Genomic DNA, 12,117 nt, shown 5'->3' with positions numbered 1-12,117 from the left:
TATACTTCCCCAAAGTCACATAACAAATGCAAGAGCTAGGATTTGAGCTCAGAGGCCTTCGTGCCAATGCCCAGTAGCTTGTACCCTGCCCTCTGTCACCTTTCTTCCCATTAGCCAGCCTGGCAGCTTGGGAATGCTGCGATCTTGTCTTTCTATATGCCACACTCACCTCTGTCCTTGCTGTGCTAGGACACAGCCACTCTGGGAGGTGGCATATGACTCCTCTTTTTCAGAGGAAGCAGGTAATGATCAGAGGGATGAAGTAACTTTCCCAAGGCCTACAGCTTGACTGCAGAATTGCTGGGATTGGAATTGAGGCTTCTTGATTACATGTGCTTTTGCCAGGGCACAGTGCCCCTAGCAACATTTAAAGTTTTCATTTCTGACCACCGCTTTCTTCAACTTTCTTCTTCCTCTGTAAGACTGTCCTTCATTTTCCTTCACCTTCCTCCACCCCAGGCCTAGTATAGTGAACCTGGTAGAAGCAGGTGGGGGCACTCCCCAGCATGGCAGGTGTGGGGACTGGGAGTTAAGAGCACCTGCACTAGGAGGCTAGGGGTGGGGGTATGGGGTGTGCCTGGCCAGGCCAAGGTTGGTAGCCCATCCTAGTCCTACCTGCTCCACTTCCCCCAACTCGGGAGAGCAGAATGGCACCTCAGAGGATAAGAGATACCTCCAGCCCGTGCCTTAGCAAAAACAGGAGGACACTAGGGGAATGGGTGAAGGATGTCCCACCCAGAAAGATTATTGAAGAAGCAGCCTTATGTCACATCTATTGCTGGCCCTCCCTATTGTTCAGGAGCCCCTGGCTGGAAGGCTGACATCTGTCCCCAGGCCCCCTGCAATTGAGGTGTGTGTGCACGTGTGTGTGTGTGATGCAGGGAAGCCTGAAGAACCCCTGACATACACAGAGACACTCACTCACATGCTTTGAATGATGAGATGCAGCCCCAGCCTGAGAGAGGTCAAGAATGCAGCGACCCGGCCAAGGGCAAGGTGGGAACTCCTGGATGACACTCAGCCTTTATAGTTTTCAAAGTGCTTTCATCTCCATTCCCTGCTTTATCCTTACACCTACACTGTGAGGCAGACAGGGCAGGAATGACTGTCTCCATTTCACAAGCCAGAGACTGGTCTTCTATACTGGCCCTTTCTGCTTTGGTTGCCTCCTTCTGGAGCTGGTGCTAGACTGGGGCTGGACCCAAGTCGGAGGTGCTGGAGAAATCTTCTCCAGTAACTGCAGCCTTGGGATGAGAAGTGTCCCTGCTCCCCCCAATTCCACCTCCATGGAGCAAAGGGCTTCAGCCTCATCCTTGAACACAGTGCCTACCATATGCAGGTTCTCCCACCCAGCTGCTGCCCTCCCTCCACCCACCCACATTTTCTTCTCTCCCTCTGCTCCAAGACTCAGAGATGTGGGAATCCACTTATGCAGTAGCCCACCAGGGAGACTTTCTGGCATGCAATGCACACAATCAAGAAGCACTTACTGAACACTCTTTCAAATCAAGTACCAACGTGAATGTGATTAAGGAAGTTCACAGCCTGGGGAGGGGAGGTGGTGGGGCAGACAAGTAAACAAATGATGACAAAGATGCTATGAGAAAGGCTCTGGGGAGAGCTTCTAATTCTATCTGTCCTAGGAGCATGTGCTATTCTGCCACTTTCTAAGAGTTTGGCCAATCCAGGACAAAGGAACATGTGTGAAGGGCTGGAGCGAGGAAAGAACCTGGTGCATCCAGAGAATAGAAACAAGCTCCTTGTGACTAGACCAGAAGCTGGGGTGAGGGGAGAGAAGAGACGCGTTAGAACTGGCTAAAGAGAAGGTGGGGTTGGAGTCTGAAGGTCCTGTTACCCATTTAAGAAGTCTGGACTCTTCCACAGGGTTAATATTGTGTGTGTGTGTGTGTGTGTGTGTGTGTGTGTGTGTGTATAATGATATAGGATTATACACTCACACATACGTATATTGGTATCATGTAAAACAGGTGCTTTAAGATGCTGAGTGGGAACAGGTATAACAGATATAAGAGGGAAAAGGTCATGTTAAAGCAGTCCTATTTACCATCATTTACCAGAACTGCTTATGTGTAATTATCGTGCAGGACAAGAAATATTACACATATTCTTCTGTGCCCAAGTATTTTTTTTATTACATACTGAATTCTCTTCCTGAAATTGTCTTCCTTCTTTCTCTTTTTTCTTTCCCTTTCCTTTTACTGTATTAATGGTGGCCTGCTCCAAACTTCAAAAAGTGGAAGGAACTCTGTCCTGAGATGTTTCCTTTCACCAAGTCTCAAGAGAGTTCTTGTAAAGGTGCTGGCACAGCATGAAGAATGCGTCTGCTGTTAGCTGGGTTTGTGAATTGCAAATTCTGTATCAGTCAGTGAAATTTCTTTTTACCTTATAGTATCTCAACTTCACGCAGCCAACCGTATGTACCCAATATTAGCTAAATTTAGTAAAATCGCTAAAGTTTTATCTAGGGAAGTTTTCCCTCTCGGTTTCCCCGTTTTGGAGAAAAACAGTGAGACACAGCCAAGAGTTCTAGGACTACGCTTCCCAGCGGCCTCTTCTGTGAGCCTACTCCAACTTCCCTTACAGGGGTGGGTCCCTGTAGCATCTTGGCCCTGCCCATTCCCGGCACCACATTTAGAACTACAACTCCCAGCGGCCTCCACGCGCCAGACCCTTCAAAGGGTTTCCCAGCAGCCTCCCGGGTGAAGAGCCCCGCCCCCGAGACTGGCTCCCTAGGCTCCCTGGCGACCTCAGCCCGCCCCAGCTCCTGTCACGTGACGCACCCTCGCCAACCGACGTGCGGAGGAGGGCGGCGGGCAGTGGCCAGGGGCGGGGAGGCAGCAGGGGGCGGGCTCTGGAGGGGGCGGAGCGGGGCCCGGGAGCCGAGCAGCCTGGCAACGGCGGTGGCGCCCGGAGCCCAAGGTGGGTGCGCGCTTGCGGCTGTCCTGGCTCCCAGCCGGACGCTGCGGGGACCCGTGGTGGGGTAGCCGGGAGGAGGAAGTTGGGACCCCCCCTGGGCGGGCGGGTCCCGCGGGGCCCCGCAGCACCCTTGGGGGTGGGTGGGTTCGCCCGAGCGTTTTGGCTGTCCCCGCCGGCCAGGGCTGAGGCCGGGTAACTGCAGGCAGGTGCCTCCGGCTTCCCGGTTCTCCTCGTCCAAGGTCCCGGGCCCGCGGCAGGCGAAGGTCGGGTCTGGAATCGGGGCTGTGGGGCCGGGGAGTGGGGGGAGGGGGCGTCACGGCCGCTGCCCTGACTTTACTTCCCGGTCCCGGGGCGGCGAGCGCGCCGGACGACCGCCCTGCCTCCCCGGAGACGCGCCTTGGCTGGTTATTGCCCTGGCTCTCCGCGCGGGGTGTGTGCCCGCCGCATCCCCTGTGGGTCCTGTCGAGCGGCCGCAGCCCGTCATTGGCCGCAAAGCCTCGATCGATCGGCGTTCTCGGCTAGTGTTTCTGTGTCTCACACGGGAGGTTTAACTGTTTTTGCAACAGTTGAGGGAAGATCTGAAAGGGAACGGTTAGTTCCCTGATACGCAGTCGGAAGTATGCACAGGCACGAGCAAGCGCCCTTTGCCGAGTTGCCTCCCTTAACTGTCTTTTGCTGCACTCAGGAAGTGAAAACTAATTTTAGTTTTTGCCTAAGCAAAGATGAAATGAATCTGCTGCAAAAATTACATTATGGGCTGTTTAGATGCATACAAAGTATGAGGCGGAGTGGATTCTAACTGGCTTTGAAACAAGGATGGAATCATGGCATATTAGAATTGACTGGGACCTTGAAGTTCGTAGAGTTCATTTGTTTCTCAGATGGGGAAACCAAGGCCCAGAGAAGGTAACGAATGTGACCCAGGCTTCCTGGCAACTTCATGGCAAGGCTAATATCATAAGCTAGGTCTCTAGGCGATATCTTGGTGGCTGTCTAGCCTGGGTACTTTTTTTTTTTTAATCACAGCTCAGTTTTTGTTCCTTGTAAAGTATCCACCTTAGAGTCTTGAGACTGAGCCAGCGATTTCGCTATAGTTCATACTGTTTTGAATTTCCTTCAAAACCAGTTTACCAGCCTTATAAATAAGAATCAGGCTTGTTAATTTATAGACACATTTTACTTGCGTCCCACATACCACCATTAGGTCATAGGCATGACCACTTAATCACCAAATTTGACTCTGAATGACTTTTGGTTATTTCATAAAACCAAATCTACCCTTGAGAGATTTCATACCATGGAGTAGATTCAAACCATTGGTGCTGCCAGGGTATAGCAGCCTCCTGAGGTGCTTGAAAGTGGAGAACATTCATTGGGGCTGTTAGATTCCAGTACAGTTATTAAAGGAGGATTGGTCTCCTTCCCTTAAAGTTCTAACACATTTATCAAGCTGTCAGTGGTTTCATTCATTTGTTCAACCCAGAATGTCCGTGGTCTTCCCACAGTGTCCCACACACTGGGAAGATGGCAGACAGCACCACTGATGAGGTCCCAGCCTTACAGAGCTAATGTGTGGGGAAGCAGACAATTACACACACAGATACTGCTATATATTCTAGTGGAAATGAGCAGTATGATGAAAAACAGAGCTCTGGAACTCTCTGATGACAATAAAACAGGCTGGCATGAATGAGAGTGACTTGGGCATTACTTTGAATGGCTAGTTTTAGACTATCAACTGCTGCTCCATGACAGCAAATAAATCGCAAAGTGAATCTGTCTGAAAGAGATTCTATGGAGTCCATCATTTCTCCAGCCATTACCTTTTGGATGATACGTTCATCACAGCCTCATTTTCACTTGCGTTTTTCCCCCTTACATGGAAACAGTGAGTAGTTTCAAACACCTAGAGAGGTGGTCTTCGAGTCCCTTGCTATCTGAGTAGTTACCTTGCTCTAGCTACAGAAGACTGCTGTGGTCCGTATGGTTTGTTGATTCCATGCCAGTGTCTGCTGGCCTCAGGCTATCTTACATGAGGATTTCTTTTCCTGCACACTGGTTTGTACTGGGAACCTACTATCTGAAATGCTTGTCAATCTTCATATTGTGTGGTTTGTAAAGAAACAAGTTCGTTTTGAAATTACAGGCATACCTCGGAGAAATTGTGGGTTCAGTTCCGGACCACCGCAATAAAGTGAGTATCGCAATAAAGCGAGTCATCATCTTTTTGCTGGTGGAGGGTCTTGCCTTCAATTTGTAAACAAATACAGCATCTGTGAGGCATGATAAAGGGAAGCACAACAAAATGAGGTATGCCTGTAGCGCTAGAGGAAAGAAGCGCTCAACTTAAGAACAAGAGTGCCAATAAAATGGCATTAATGGTAGCTTACTATGAAAGTTTATCTATTTAGTACCTTTTCAGTTCTCTCATATGCTGTGTGTTCATTGGCTTCCAAGCAAATGCTTTCATTGTACAGGTTCTGAAAAATGGTTAAAGTTACATAAAATACTCCACTATTCTTTGTTCCAAAGTGAAAAGAGGATTAACAAAGTGTAGTTACTTTTAAACACACTGAAAGAACATGTGGTTCTTGCTCTTATTGAAGGCTTCAAAATAAGGAGAAAAGCAGTGCCTCTTCAAAACTTAATAGGTGACATTTTGAACTGGTGGCCAAAGGATTTCAAAGGCCAGAAATTGTTATTTCTAAAGTTTTTAAAAATGTTATAAAAGAATAAATAAGAGGTTGTTTTCATTATTCTTTAGTAATTTCCCTTCCCTGTTTTTGACCTCTTTGAAGTTCTGCTTTCTTTATTTTCTGGTTTCTCAGTTCATTATTCCTTTTTGGCAGATGGCGGTGGGCAGGGGCTGTCATTTGCCTAGAAGCTGTTGACTCCAGATTTGAATCCTGGCTCTAATATTACCTGTGTGATTTTAGGCGGGTTACGTGCCCCTGTGCCTCAGTTTCCTTATCTGTAAAGTGGAAATAATCATAGTACCTTCCTCAAAGCGTTGTTGGCAGCACTGAGTGATAATCCCTGTTAAGTGCTTAGAATAGCATCTTAACATAGTAGACACTAAAGAAAAGTTGAACTTGAACTACACGGAACTTCATTCTTTTTTTTTGTTTTTTAAATGATTCCAGACAGGTTCTAATAAACTTTTGGGAATCTAGTAAACCTGATTTTCTGGACATTTCTCTTCATTTCATTATTGACTCGAGCTTTTAGTTTCAGGTGATGCTGGCAGCAGTGTTCACAGTTCTTGTAGTGTTAAGTTCCTTTTACTGTTTCGACTTTAAATTACTTGAGGCCATATTTTGTTTGTTTCTACAAACAAGAATAGAGCAAGAGAGGGCTTCTTCCAGTTTCTCTGCTTTGAGAGCGAGAGGTACCAGGAGACCCAGCTGGAGTCCGTCCGATGAGATCCAGTTGCCGTCCTGTAGTTGGAGGCTGGTTTTTCATGTTTACAATGCATTTTAAAAATGCGTTTAAATGTTTACAATGCATTTTTCCATAGGAGCACCAGGACCGTTTCATCTTTTTTTTGTTTTTAAGAATGTGACAAGCTTCTCTTTAGAAAATTGGCATCCTGTGCTAGTGCTTTCTTTCTGTTTTTACCTGAGGAACAGGAGTGGGAAAGAGCCTTGTGTCTGTGTGAAGTAGAAAGCTTCCTGAGTTTGGATTTCAGAAGCCAGGTTCAAGTCCCAGTTCTGCCTCTTCTTAACTCTGACATGGGACAAGTCATTTCACTTCACTGCTGGTGGGTCTTCCATTTGTATGACAGAGCTAAGAAAACCTGCCCTACCAAACTCCGAGAGCTCTTCAGAGAGTCCAGTGCGCCTCAGTACTCTTTGAAGACCATGTGGTATTATTATTACTGCACTCATGTGTTACATAAGCCATCACTATTTGGAGAACTGGTATTAGAGGGCAGTGTCCTTCCTGTTCTTGGCCCATCTCCCCTGTAGCTGTCTGTGGGGCCTCTGCCTTCTCGCTCTCCCTCTTCTGTCAGCATTGAGATATGCAAGCATTTCTTTGCCTCTCTCAAATGGGCCTGAAGCCACTGGTACACCTTCCAAGCTTCCATGTTCTTTATTCCTAAAATGATAGCACTCTGTAACCAACAAGCAAAAGGTGAGCAAGGCCTCTCTATCAGGGAATATTGCCTGCCTTTTTCTGCAGGGCCTCAGAATGGAAATCTTGCCTTATTTTGAATCAACACCTTCCCTGAGCTCCTCAGTGCAGCTTGAGGCCCTGCCGAGTTGCTCCGTCCATGCTAGACTAGATGCTTGCACTCCTGGGTCTGGGACAAGAAGAAATCCAGGGACTTGATTGTTCTCCACGTCCACCCTGTCTTGCTTGTCTGAACAGGGCACACAACGAGTGCTCTTTTCGTGTTACTTGAATTTGTTTCTCCATATTTTGAAATGATTCCTTAAGTAGTTCCTGGAAATTTCATGTACTTACGTGTGTATTCGTTTGGTATTGTGTTGCTCAACTCTATGTGACACCTGTGTACTTCAGTATTAATTTTGTTCATCTTCCACGTTTGTATTAAAGACGACTGAGGTTGGAGACGTTGTTCTGGGCAGGTGAAACCTAACGTGGCCTTCCGCATGCCGTAAACATTTAGGAAACATTCTCTGACTTGAACTGGACAAGGGGCGATCGTTTAGAACTTGTTTGGATGTGTTCATTTCAACGAATTGTTTTGTCTGTCTAGGATCATATTCCCTGACTGCAAGATGAAACAACTGAGCTCATGCTTAGCCTTTCTTTCCACGGGCAATTAGCAAATGAATAAGAAAGTTCTTTGAGTCCAGTGCCGGGAGAGGTCTCACACATTGCTTTCCCACCCTTTTCTTCCCAGCTTCTGGAGTTTTAGGCTATTGTCGTGAGCAGTTTGCGTTTAGGTTCGTTTTTCTTTTTTGCTTTGCTTGTGGGTATGTTGGGGGCGGGAAGGGCTGTGGGAAGTTGAAGGGTAATAATTGAAAGTAAAAAGAAAAGTGACTTGTTTGTAACTCCTCCAGCTTGGACTTCCTGGCCTGCAGACCTTGACAACACAGAGATGGCCTTTCTTTAAGTTGTCATCATCGTTACATGTTGCTATCACGTCCTTGAGCTTTCTGTGAGAAGGAAACACTTTCCCAGAGCCTCTTACAGTGGAATGGATTGCGATATCAGGATGTCCTGTGCTCCCCTTTAGGGGAGCGTTGGAGGCAGAAGTGGGTCCTGAGGGGGGTTCTTGGCATCAGTTCGTGGTGCTTGTGATATCCTTCTCTCACCTTTAAGTGGCTTTATGGCCCTGAGACGATGTAGGTGGGGACGGAGCAGAACGGGCTGTGCTGTCACGGTTCATTCCAGCAGGGCTGCAATGGGCACGAGCTGTTTCACTGAAATAAGAAATGTCCCTGCACAGCAGTGACCCCAGGCCATGACATGTCAGTCTTTTTTATGGGTCACAGTGAGAAGGAAGACTTGTACTGGGTTTTGGTGAGACCCCAGGAGGGCACTGCCCTTGACACTGGTTATGTGGCAGGCAGGATAAAAGAAACCTCAGTCAAGATTCCATTTTGAGCTTCCTGGTCCCGAAGTGTCCCTTGCACACATCGGTGGTGCCGACCTGTGAGAGTAAGTGTAAGTCCCTAGCGCCATCACACACAGAGGACAATTGGAGCTGGTCCTCATCTCTTTGTCGCCCTCACTTTGAGACATGATAACTGATTTCTGAAAGTTGAGGCTGAGTGTAACCCTGCTGGCCATTTCCTATCTTCATTGTTCTCAACTCTGAGATGACGTGATCATTCCTCCAGAGGTTCCCATCACTTCTGTGCCACCAAACAGTTTTCCCTTTTCGATAAAGAGTGTCCTGAAGTTTCTTATCAGCTTCTGGGAGTGTAGGAGAAATGCAGAATCTTAGGCTGTCCCCAGAACTACACAGCCAGAAGTTGCCTTTTAATCAGTCCACGAAGCGGTCTGTACGTAAATGAAAGTTTGAGGAAGCTGGACTAAGTAGCAGTTCACATCCTGGCTTTCTGGCTGATTGTGCTGCCCACTGGAAAGATAGTTCGAGCTGCAGGTGTAATCCGTTTCTCTAGCAGTCCCATTAAAAAGTAAGGAAGCACATATTTGAACTGACTCTGGGCGGTGAACACACAATGGGATTTACAGATGATGTAATACGGAATTGTACACCCGAAATCTATGTAACTTTACTAACAGTTGTCACCCAAAAAAACTTTAATTACCAAAAAAAGGTAAAGAAGCAGATGAAATCGATTTGAATCATAGATTTTGATTTAACCCAGAATATCCAAAATATCGTTTCAACATGTAATCAGGATAATAATTAGTGAGATGTCACTCCCTTTGTGTGTACTAAATTGTGGAAATCCGGCATGGACTTTACATTTAGCGCACTCCTGAATTTGGACTAATTCCGGAGCTCCACGGCCTAGTGGCTCCAACGTTGGACAGCGCAGCTTGGAGATACATTTTGGCCTTGATTTGCTGGTGGTGTCAGCAGATTCGCTGTCAGTGGCACTGCCGCTGCCGCTGTAAAACGTTGGTTAATGGTCGGTGTAATCTGGGCCAAGCCCTTTGCCCAGTGCTATGACATACATCTCATTTGCATCCTCACAGCATCCCCACCAGGTTCCAGAGAGTTCTTTTCTGGGTTTCAGTTTGGTAAGCCATCTTAAGAAGTCACCGTTGGTATACAAGTGAAATGTAAGCTTCTTTCTTGGGGCTATCCTCAAAGAATGCGAAGACCACCTCCTTCTCTGGCTCCTTGGCGAGGGCGGGAGTTCCTCAATAGAAGTTTCCTTGGGCTGGAAAAGCCTGTGGTTTGCCTCGCTGGCTGCTCTTTAGTTTCACCTAGGGAGGTTTAAAGATCTGCTCCTCAGACCCCACCCACTGACCTTCAGGTTTTGTTCGATCTGGGGGCGTTCAGACTTCTACATTTTTTTTTTTTACATAAAAGTGTTTTTGTTTTTTTAATTAAATTTATTGGGGTGACAATTGTTAGTAAATTTACATAGATTTCAGGTGTACAATTCTGTATTACATCGTCTATAAATCCCACTGTGTGCTCACCACCCAGAGTCAGTTCTCCTTCCATCACCATATATTTGATCCCCTTTACCCTCATCACCCACCCCCCACCCCCTTACCGTCTGGTAACCACTAAATTATTGTCTGTGTCTATGAGTTTTTGTTTCTCATACACTGTTGGTGGGAATGCAGACATCTACATTTTGAAAGTACTCTGGGTGATTCTCCCGTGCTGCCCGGCTGGAGAGCAGCTGTAATAGGAGCCCATGACGGCCCTGTCAATCACCTGGACGTCCTGTTGAAATTCACATTCGGACTCTGGGTCTGTGAGGGCGGTAGAACCCTCCTCAGTGGCAGCACGGTCCCCCGTGAGGCTGGTGTGCTGCTTTGAGTCACACTTTGACTTTGAGCAGCCAGCCCAGCAGAATCACCTGAGGGCGTGGGCCAACCAACGAGTTCCCTGGCTGGGAGCCTGGAGTGTCTGATTCAGTAGGTTTGGGTGGGGCCCAGGATCTGTGTGTGGAAGGGCGCGATGTTTTCTATATTTCACCAGAAAGTATCATGTTTACTCTAGATTTTGTGTAGGCTCGCTTCTAGTGCACATTTTTTAAGATGTTGAATTTTATCAACCCCTTTTTCTGCCTTTACAGAGATACTTTTTGTCCACCTCTTTAAACCTGTGAATGCATGAGCTATTAGAAGGGATTTTCTAATATAACTTTGCAGCATTCACCAGGTTTGCACTGCTAGTGTGAATTCAATGTGTTTCTTACTGATGGATTTGTTTGGTAATATTTTCTTCAGGATTTTTACATCTGTATGTGTGAACGAATTTAGGCTTTAATTTTCCTTTCCTGTGCTGTCTTTGTCTCGTTTTTGCTAGTTTTTTAAAGTGAGTTGAGAGTACTGGATTTTTCTGGTCTCTGGAAGTTTATATAAGATTGGAGTTACCTGTTCCTTGAATGTTTGGTAGAACTTGGCCTCTAGAACCACCTGGGCCTGGTGTTTTGGTGTGGGAAGATTTTAAACTACCAGTTAATATCTGCCATATCTGTAGTTACATCTGTCTTGTCATTCTTAAGTCGTAATATTGCTCGCTTGTGCCTTCTCCGTTTTTTTCTTGATGAGTCTCACCACAGATTTGCAGTATGAGGTTTGTCAATATGTGGAAATAAATGAGAATAATTATGTTCTCAAGGTTTTTTGATTGACTTTTAGTGAGTAAAAACTTCATATGATTTTAAAGTCAAATTTATATCAAGGTATATTCTGAGAAGCCTTACTTCCAGCCCGTCTCCTGCCAAGTGTGTTGTCCCCTCCCCCCCACGAGAGTACTCATTTTTAGTTCAGTCTTCTGTGTCTTCTTTTGCAAATTTGAGCACGTATACACACATTTACATTTCTCCTTTTTCTTACACCAAAAAACAAACAGAAAAACACAACAAAAACCCACACACTACATACACTATTTATCCTCTTACTTTTTTCACTTAAAATATATCCTGGAAATAATCACTCTTTATTTTCTCCTTCTTTCTGTCTTTGGATTTATTCTGCTGTTTGGATGTTTCAGAACATAGTATTTTTATTATTATTTAGTTGTAGTATGTTCTCATGTCCATTGTAATTATTTCATTCTCCTGTTAGTCGTTTAGTCTCATGCCAGTCATTTAGAAGTCTATTATTAAATTTAAATTTACATTTTCCAGCTATTTTGAAAACTGATCTCTTAACTTAATTGCATTATGGTCAGAGCATGTGGTCTGAATACTTGTAGTTCTTTGAAATGTACTGAGGGTAGGTTTATATAGTATTTTGTGGTTTTCTTCTTTTACTTAGCAGAATGCGTTTTGTATCCATCCACATTGTCTCATACATCAGCAGTTGGTGACTTTCTGTTGCTGAGTAGTATTCTGTAGTGTGGCTGTAATATAACTTGTCCACGTCGATGAACGGTTGAGTTAATTCTTTTTGGTTTTTGGCCAGTATGAATAGAGCTGCTATGAACATTTGGATACAGGTCTTTATGTGGACTCGTGTTTTCATTTGTCTTGTGTAAATATTTAGGTATTGCTGGGCCATATGCTTAGTATATGTTTAACTTTACAAGAAATGTCAAACTATTTT

At 45.7% G+C, this 12,117-nt stretch overlaps 1 protein-coding gene across 10 annotated transcripts in view; it reads left to right on the top strand.

Moving 5' to 3' along the window:
* The first annotated feature begins 2,858 nt into the window (after nt 1–2,858).
* Nucleotides 2,859–12,117, top strand: part of MTM1 (myotubularin 1) — a 96,086-nt gene continuing 86,827 nt past the window's right edge. The window contains exons 1-2 of one of the 10 annotated variants that reach the window (XM_081043458.1): nt 2,878–2,940; nt 5,084–5,131. The gene's annotated coding sequence lies outside the window, so the exon portion shown is untranslated. Of the gene's footprint in view, nt 2,941–5,083; nt 5,132–12,117 lie in introns of all 10 variants that reach the window. The other 9 variants (XM_081043456.1, XM_081043454.1, XM_081043453.1 and 6 more) reach the window with 9 other exon arrangements.

This window comes from Rhinolophus hipposideros (assembly GCF_964194185.1).
Source record: "Rhinolophus hipposideros genome assembly, chromosome: X".
Lineage (NCBI taxonomy): Eukaryota > Metazoa > Chordata > Mammalia > Chiroptera > Rhinolophidae > Rhinolophus > Rhinolophus hipposideros.
The sequence above is the reverse complement of the archived record's forward strand: the minus strand, read 5'-3'. Positions and strand labels throughout refer to the sequence as shown.